This window comes from Ranitomeya variabilis, chromosome 2 (assembly GCF_051348905.1).
Source record: "Ranitomeya variabilis isolate aRanVar5 chromosome 2, aRanVar5.hap1, whole genome shotgun sequence".
NCBI classification, from domain to species: Eukaryota; Metazoa; Chordata; class Amphibia; order Anura; family Dendrobatidae; genus Ranitomeya; species Ranitomeya variabilis.
In genome coordinates this window covers 404,789,999-404,799,333 of record NC_135233.1, presented here as the reverse complement: position 1 = coordinate 404,799,333, position 9,335 = coordinate 404,789,999, and the positions used below count along the sequence as shown (strand labels likewise).

Genomic DNA, 9,335 nt, shown 5'->3' with positions numbered 1-9,335 from the left:
GGACACACCTTCTCATTTAAAGATTTTTCTGTATTTTCATGACCATGACAATTGTAAATTCACACTGAAGGCATCAAAACTATGAATTAACACATGTGGAATTATATACTTAACAAAAAAGTGTGAAACAACTGAAATTATGTCTTATATTCTAGGTCCTTCAAAGTAGCCACCTTTTGCTTTGATGACTGCTTTGCACACTCTTGGCATTCTCTTGATGAGCATCAAGAGGTAGTAATCAGAAATGGTCTTCCAACAATCTTGAAGGAGTTCCCAGAAATGCCTAGCACTTGTTGGCCCTTTTGCCTTCACTCTGCGGTCCAGCTCACCCCAAACCATCTCGATTGGGTTCAGGTCTGGTGATTGTGGAGGCCAGGTCATCTGGCGTAGCACCCCATCACTCTCCTTCTTGGTCAAATAGCCCTTACACATCCTGTAGGTGTGTTTGGGGTCATTGTCCTGTTGAAAAATAAATGATGGTCCAACTAAACGTAAACCGGATGGAATAGCAAGCCACTGCAAGATGCTGTGGTAGCCATGCTGGTTCAGTATGCCTTCAATTTTGAATAAATCCCCAACAGTGTCACCAGCAAAGCACCCCCACACCATCACACCTCCTCCTCCATGCTTCAAGGTGGGAACTAGGCATGTAGAGTCCATCCGTTCACCTTTTCTGCGTCGCACAAAGACAAGGTGGTTGGAACCAAAGATTTCAAATTTGGACACATCAGACCAAAACACAGATTTCCACTGGTCTAATGTCCATTCCTTGTGTTCTTTACCTAAACAAGTCTCTTCTGCTTGTAGCCTGTCCTTAGCAGTTTTTTCCTAGCAGCTATTTTACCATGAAGGCCTGCTGCACAAACTCTCCTCTTAACAGTTGTTGTAGAGATGTGTCTGCTGCTAGAACTCTGTGTGGCATTGACCTGGTCTCTAATCTGAGCTGCTGTTAACCTGTGATTTCTGAGGCTGGTGACTCACATAAACTTATCCTCAGAAGCAGAGGTGACTCTTGGTCTTCCTTTTCTGGGGCGGTACTCATGTGACAGTTTCTTGCTAGCACTTGATGGTTTTTGCAACTGCACTTGGGGACACTTTCAAAGTTTTCCCAATTTTTCAGACTGACTGACCTTCATTTCTTAAAGTAATGATGTCCACTCATTTTTCTTTACTTAGCTGCTTTATTCTTGCCATAATACAAATTCTAACAGTCTAGTCAGTAGGACTATCAGCTGTGTATCCACCAGACTTCTGCTCAACACAACTGATGGTCCCAACCCAATTTATAAGGCAAGAAATCCCACTTATTAAACCTGACAGGGCACACCTGTGAAGTGAAAACCATTCCCGGTGACTACCTCTTGAAGCTCATCAAGAGCATGCCAAGAGTGTGCAAAGCAGTCATCAAAGCAAAAGGTGGCTACTTTGAAGAACGTAGAATATAAGACATATTTTCAGTTGTTTCACACTTTTTTGTTAAGTATATAATACCACATGTGTTAATTCATAGTTTTGATGCCTTCAGTGTGAATTTACAATTTTCATAGTCCTGAAAATACAGAAAAATCTTTAAATGAGAAGGTGTGTCCAAACTTTTGGTCTCTACTGTATATATATATATATATATATATATATATATTGTGACAGGGTAACTGGCACGGTATGTGAGGGGAGATATATGTCATGGAGACTGCTTTCCTCCGTGATCTAGAAACCATAAATGTCTTTTCAGCATAGTATGTGCTAAAGGAGTTAAGCGGCCATGTTATGGGTGGGTTTTTAGGTGAGTAGCTAAGAAATGGGCGGGACACCTACTCACCATATATCTCCACCCCAAGGATGTGGCTGGGGCAATAAATGTCCAGCCAGTTTTTTTTTCTTTGGGTCCGTGTTGTGTGGAGGCAAGCAAGCCCTAGGATGACACTCCTTTGGGGGCTGCCATATGTATTGGCCCAAAAGTGGTTGGCAGGAATGCTTATAAATGTTTTATTTCCTTTTGAGCCAGAAAGAATGTTTTTCTGTTACCATTTTGGGGTTTATGATACAAAAAACCTCCCAGAGACTTTAACCCTTGTATGCCTGTGTCTACCTCGAGGAGCAGCTAAGTGAGCCGACCTGACACAATGTGTATATATGTCTATACATATATATATATATATATATATATATATATATATATATATAGTGTATATATATATATATATATATATATATATACACACATATAAATACTAGATGGTGTCCCGATTCTAACGCATCAGGTATTCTAGAATATGTATGTAGTTTATTTACGAAGTTTTCAGAATAATGCAATTTATACACAGGTTTCAGCCGGCCAGGCGCGACCAATTAGCGAAGCGTGGTTCAAATTCCGTGCCTATTCACGGGCAGACTGCGCCTGTCGCTGATTGTTCGTGGCCGGGCGTGACCAATCAGTGAAGCCAGGGCCGGCTCCACATTTTTGAGGGCCCCGGGCGAAAGAAGTCTCAGTGGGCCCCCCTCTTTAACACATACCACGATTCATGATGCACAGATACAGCACAGAAATATAGCACAGCCAAGTAGCGTATAACACAGCCCACGTAGTATATAACACAGCCCACGTAGTATATAGCACAGCCACGTAGTATATAACACAGCCACGTAGTATATAGCACAGCCCACGTAGTAAATTGCCCAGCCACGTAGTATATTGCCCAGTCAAGTAGTATATTGCCCAGCCATGTAGTATATTGCCCAGCCACATAGTATATAGCACAGACACGTAGTATATTGCCCAGCCACGTAGTATATTGCCCAGCCATGTAGTATATTGCCCAGCCACGTAGTATGTAGCACAGACACGTAGTATATTGCCCAGCCACGTAGTATATAGCACAGCATAGGCAGCATTAATAGTAAAAAGATGGTCACACAGGGTTAATAGCAGCGATAACGGACTGCGTTACACTGCGGCATAACGCGGTGTAACGCAGCCATTAACCCTGTGTGAGCGCTGACTGGAGGGGAGTGTGGAGCTGCCACTGCCGGCAGGGGAGTAGGGAGCGGCCATTTCACCGACGGACTGTGCCCGTCACTGATTGGTCATGGCCGTTTTGCCGTGACCAATCAGCGACTTGGGATCTCCGTTACAGACAGAAAAACAGACAGACAGACAAAAAGAAAGACAGAAGTGACCCTTAGACAATTATATAGTAGATTATATATATATATATATATATATATATATATATATATATGTACGTTGTAATTCAAATTGAAAGATGCTTAATTGATTAATATGAAAAATTATGGCTCCAGGAGAAAATTCTCCAATGAGAAATATTTATCCCATTTTGCTCTTCTCAGGTTCTGGATATTGTCCTGTGAAAATATGGAAATAATAAACCAAAGAAAGCGATGGATCTGATGGGTGGAGGACGAAAGTGAACTCATCAGTGTATTTATCACTTTGTATCTTCTCATTGTTTCTTCACGTCATGCATTGCACTGGCTGGACGATATCTGACCTCTCATGTCACTGATGAAGTCTGATCACTTGTTAACTGTCATAGAGAAATAGCTAAAGTAGCAACACAGAGATAAAGTGTCGGCAGCCGGTGCTGCTGCAGTAATGTAGCGCCTCCGCAATGCATGTGCTGCAATCGCTCATTTACTTTGTATTCAAGAGACAACATTATATAAATTGTGATAGAAAATCAATCAAGTCAGATGATTGAAATCATTTCTGATTAATTATTATTTTTTGCACCATTTATTCCGTGGCAATTTACATGTAAAAAGGGGTGTACATAATAAAAAGCAAAGACTAAAAAAAAAGTATAATAATCTTGTACAATAGAAATCAGCGACTGGTCCAGGAGGAGAGAGGACCCTGCCCGCAAGGGCTCACAATCTACAAAGGATGGCTGAGGATACAGTAGGTGAGGGCAGAGCTGCTTGTGAAGCTTTAGGCTAAGTTCACACTAGGTATTTTTTCAGCATTTTTTTCTGCAGCAAAACCTGAATTTTTGGAGGAAAGAAGCTGGAAAAAAAAGCATATTTTCCATGTTTTTTCTTGCATTTTTTTCTGCATTTTTGCTGCTGTTTTGACATGCTAGATTTGTCTCTTGTGCAGTTTACTGTTGAAAAAAGTCCTACTCTATAGAACCAGGTTTTGGAACGAAAAATGAAGCAAAACTTGATACCTGTGTTTTTGGGCCTTTTTCAGCATTTTTTCACCACCTATTCATTTCAATGGGTGAAAAAAGCTGAAAAAACGCTGAAAAAAACATTGAAAGAAGTGACATGCTCTATGTCCAAAAACCCATGGACAGTACAAAATCCTGATGACAAGAAAACCAATGTGTGCATGAGATTTCTGAAATCTCAGAGACATAGCTGGTACTGTAAAATGCAGCTGAAAATTTGCATTAAAAAACACAGCAAAAAATGCTGTAAAAATGCCCAGTGTGAACTTAGCCTTAAGTTTGCTGCATGTGTCCAGGCGGCTGCACTGGAGTTTTGCCCGCAGTCATATCGTATCTCTGGACTGCGCACATTCATCATCTTTCTCTACACACTGACATTGCATAGCAGATTCAGGACGGGCGCCTGCTCATATCTGCACCAGATGCGCAAGGACCCAATTCATTGTTTGCATTTTTAAGGCACCTTGTTTATTTTCTCTTATGATAGTCGTTGCCTATTTTCAATTCTCTACAACGGTTTGCACGGGTTTGCGCAAAATAAAAAATGCTTCTTAAGTTGGTATTTTACCTTTTTAGTGCAAAAAAGTTTCATGGTCTGTTAAAATGTTGCCTACAACTCACATAAAACTCGAACATTTATGAAAAAAATTCTGACATACAAAGCAATTATGCGAGGCGGGGGGTGAAGTACATTTGTGTAAAATGTCACAAATAATTGACTGCAAACAACTTGATTTCATAAAAGCATGCCTACAAAGGTGAACAGAGAAAAAAATCAGATGATCAAGCAGAAAACAACAAGTTGTGGAAAGACATATAAATCAAATTAAACAGGAAAAAATAGATTTAAAGTAGGAGCAGCTGTAATAATGAACTGTGGTTCCTAGTCCAGCAGATATTCTATTGTTTCCTCTACGAATGAGGAGGATTTGGATTTCTCACTTTATCATTGTACATACAGTTCATCAGATAAGAATATATCCAGGTTTACTGAAGAATTGTCCTCCTTTACACAGAGGTGAGGCAGTCAGTGCGGCAGTGCACCTGCCTAGAACACTCTACAGACGGGAGCACAGAGTTGGGGTAGGCAGTGCCGGTGGAGTACCAGCCTAGGACAGTCTCCAGAATGAAGCACAGAGATGGGTCAGGCAGCGCCAGTGGAGTACCTGCCAAGGACAGTCTCCAAACTGGAGCACAGAGTTGGGGCAGGCAACGCCGGTGGAGTACCTGCCTAGCACAGTCTCCAGACTGGAGCACAGTGTTGGAAAGGCAGCGCCAGTGAAGTACCTGCCTAGAACAGTCTCCAGACTGGAGCACACGGTTGGACAGGCAGTGCTGGTGGAGTAACTGCCTAGAACAGTCTCCAGACTGGAGCACAGAGTTGGCGCAGGCAGCGCTGGCGGAGTACCTGCCTAGAACAGTCTCCTGACTGGAGCACAGGGTTGGGGCAGGTAGCGCCGGCGGAGTACCTGCCTAGCACAGTCTCCAGACTGGAGCACAGAGTTGTGGCAGGCAGCGCCGATGAAGTACCTGCCTAGAACATTCTCCAGACTGGAGCACAGAGTTTGGGCAGGTAGCGCCAGCGGAGTACCTGCCTAGAAAAGTCTCCGGACTGGAGCACAGAGTTGGGGTAGGCAGCGCCGGTGGAGCACCTGCCTAGAACAGTCTCCAGACTGGAGTACAGGGTTGGGGCAGGTAGCGCCAGTGGAGTACCTGCCTAGAAAAGTCTCCGTACTGGAGCACAGAGATGGGGTAGGCAGCACCGGTGAAGTACCTGCCTATAACAATCTCCAGACTGGAGCACAGGGTTGGGGCAGGCAGCCCCGGCGGAGCACGTGCCTAGCACAGTCTCCAGACTGGAGCACAGGGTTGGAAAGGCAGCGCCGGTGAAGTACCTGCCTAGAACAGTCTCCAGACTGTAGCACACAGTTGGACAGGCAGTGCTGGCGGAATAACTGCCTAGAACAGTCTCCAGACTGGAGCGCAGAGTTGGGGCAGGCAGCGCCGGCAGAGTACCTGCCTAGAACAGTCTGCAGACTGGAGCACAGAGTTGGGGCAGGCAGCGCCGGCAGAGTACCTGCCTAGAACAATCTCCAGACTGGAGCACAGAGTTGGCGCAGGCAGCGCCAGTGGAGTACCTGTCTAGCACAGTCTCCTGACGTGAGCACAGGGTGAGGGCAGGCAACGCCAGTGGAGTACCTGCCTATCACTAGCACAGTCTCCTGACTGGAGAACAGGGTTGGGGCAAGCAGCACCGGTGGAGTACCTGCCTAGCAGTCTCCTGACTGAGCACAGGGTTGGGGCAAGCAGCACCGGTGGAGTACCTGCCTATACCCATTTTCAGACTGGAGAACAGGGTTGGAGCAGGCAGCGCCGTCAGAGTACCTGACTAGAACAGTCAACAGACTGGAGCACAGGGTTGGACACGCAGTGCCGGAGGAGTACATGCCGAGAACAATCTCAAGACTAGAGGAAAGGGTTGGGGCAGGCAGCGCCAGTAGAGTACCTGCCTATAACAATCTCCAGACTAGAGCACATGGTTGGGGCGGGAAGTGCCGGCGGAGTACCTGCCTAGAACAATCTCCAGACTAGAGCACATGGTTGGGGCGGGAAGTGCCGGCGGAGTACCTGCCTAGAACAGTCTGCAGACTGGAGCACAGAGTTGGGGCAGGCAGCGCCAGCAGAGTACCTGCCTAGAACAATCTCCAGACTGGAGCACAGAGTTGGCGCAGGCAGCGCCGGTGGAGTACCTGTCTAGCACAGTCTCCTGACGTGAGCACAGGGTGAGGGCAGGCAACGCCAGTGGAGTACCTGCCTATCACTAGCACAGTCTCCTGACTGGAGCACAGGGTTGGGGCAAGCAGCAGCGGTGGAGTACCTGCCTAGCACAGTCTCCAGACTGGAGCACAGGGTTGGACAGGCAGTGCCGGTGGAGTATCTGCCTAGGACAGTCTCCAGACTGGAGCACAGATTTGAACAGGAAGCGCCGTCAGAGTACCTGCCTAGAACAGTCTCCAGGCGGGAGCACAGGGTTGGACAGTCAGTGCCGACGGAGTACCTGCTTAGAACAGTCTTCGGGCTGGAGCACTGAGTTGTGGCAGGCAGCGCCAGCGGAGTACCTGCCTTGAACAGTCTCCAGACTGGAGCACAGAGTTGGGCAGGCAGCACTGGCCGAGTACCTGCCTATAACAATTTCCAGACTGGAGCACATGGTTGGGGCGGGAAGTGCCGGCAGAGTACCTGCCTAGAACAGTCTCCAGAGTGGAGCACAGAGTTGGGGCAGGCAGAGTACCTGCCTAGAACAATCTCCAGACTGGAACACAGAGTAGGCGCAGGCAGCGATGGTGGAGTATCTGCCTAGCACAGTCTCCTGACGTGAGCACAGGATGAGGGCAGGCAGCGCCAGTGGAGTACCTGCCTATCACTAGCACAGTCTCCTGACTGGAACACAGGGTTGGGGCAAGCAGCACCGGTGGAGTACCTGCCTAGAACAGTCTCCAGACTGGAGCACTGGGTTGGACAGGCAGTGCCGGTGGAGTATCTGCCTAGGACAGTCTCCAGACTGGAGCACAGAGTTGAACAGGAAGTGCCGTCAGAGTACCTGCCTAGAACAGTCTCCAGACTGGAGCACAGAGTTGGGGCAGGCAGCGCTGGCAGAGTACCTGCCTAGAACAATCTCCAGACTGGAACATAGAGTTGGCGCAGGCAGCGCTGGTGGAGTATCTGCCTAGCACAGTCTCCTGACGTGAGCACAGGGTGAGGGCAGGCAACGCCAGTGGAGTACCTGCCTATCACTAGCACAGTCTCCTGACTGGAGAACAGGGTTGGGGCAAGCAGCACTGGTGGAGTACCTGCCTAGAACAGTCTCTAGACTGGAGCACAGGGTTGGACAGGCAGTGCCGGTGGAGTATCTGCCTAGGACAGTCTCCAGACTGGAGCACAGAGTTGAACAGGAAGTGCCGTCAGAGTACCTGCCTGGAACAGTCTCCAGACTGGAACACAGAGTTGGGGCAGGCAGCGCCGGCAGAGTACCTGCCTAGAACAATCTCCAGACTGGAACATAGAGTTGGCGCAGGCAGCGCTGGTGGAGTATCTGCCTAGCACAAACACGGCTACCTTTAGTGTGTTTGGTTAGAATCAGGATTGCGGTCAGTCCAGTTACCACCTCCCTAAAGCTCGTTCTATGTTCAGTAACTTAGCTAGTCCAATCTGTGATCCTCAGCCACTAAGGATCATAACACTAATGGTCTTGTTCCTGCAGAAATCATTCCCCTCTTCACCTCCTGACCCAGCTGCTCCCTCTCCCTCTGCTATTGACTTTTGCAGTGACTCACGAGTCATGCAGGAAAATATGTGACCTCCTGTTTGTACATAGAACTTAGAAAGATTCAGATTAGTTATTAACCATGTGAGGTCATAGATCTAATAAAAATGAGAAGAATTATCTGGGTAGATATGGAAAAAGGAGCAATTGTAAGTGCACAGTGCTGTAAAGTATGATGACTGCAATATATTAGGAGCAGGGCCGGCTCCAGGTTTTTGAGGGCCCAGGGCGAAAGAATCTCAGTGGGCCCCCCTCTTTAACACATACCACGATTCATGATGCACAGATACAGCAGAGAAATATAGCACAGCCAAGCAGCATATAACACAGCCCACGTAGTATATAACAGCCCACGTAGTATATAGCACAGCCACGTAGTATACAGCACAGGCCACGTAGTATATAGCACAGGCCACGTAGTATATAGCACAGGCCACGTAGTATATAGCACAGCCCACGTAGTATATAGCACAGCCCACGTAGTATATAGCACAGGCCACGTAGTATATAGCACAGCCACGTAGTATATAGCACAGCCACGTAGTATATAGCACAGGCCACGTAGTATATAGCACAGGCCACGTAGTATATAGCACATCCACCCACGTATATAACACAGCCACCCACGTAGTATATAGCACAGACCCGGGCCATGACGTAGTATATAACACAGCCCACGTACGTAGTATATAATTTAGCCATCCATTTAGTATATACAGCCAGTCTAGGACTACAAGTCCCAGCATCGCTAACATACCATATTGTTGCACAAGTCCCAGACAGAGAGTGAGACAGTACTGTCTGTCTTGCAACTTGCACAG

The 9,335-nt window shown here is 47.0% G+C and overlaps 1 long non-coding RNA gene across 1 annotated transcript in view; it reads left to right on the top strand.

The window, feature by feature from the left end:
* LOC143809523 (uncharacterized) overlaps positions 1-3,650 on the top strand; it is a 16,726-nt gene extending 13,076 nt beyond the window's left edge. The window contains exon 4 of the long non-coding RNA XR_013222316.1: positions 3,349-3,650. This is a non-coding gene — a long non-coding RNA (uncharacterized LOC143809523). The remainder of the gene's footprint in view (positions 1-3,348) is intronic.
* The last annotated feature ends 5,685 nt before the right edge of the window (positions 3,651-9,335 follow it).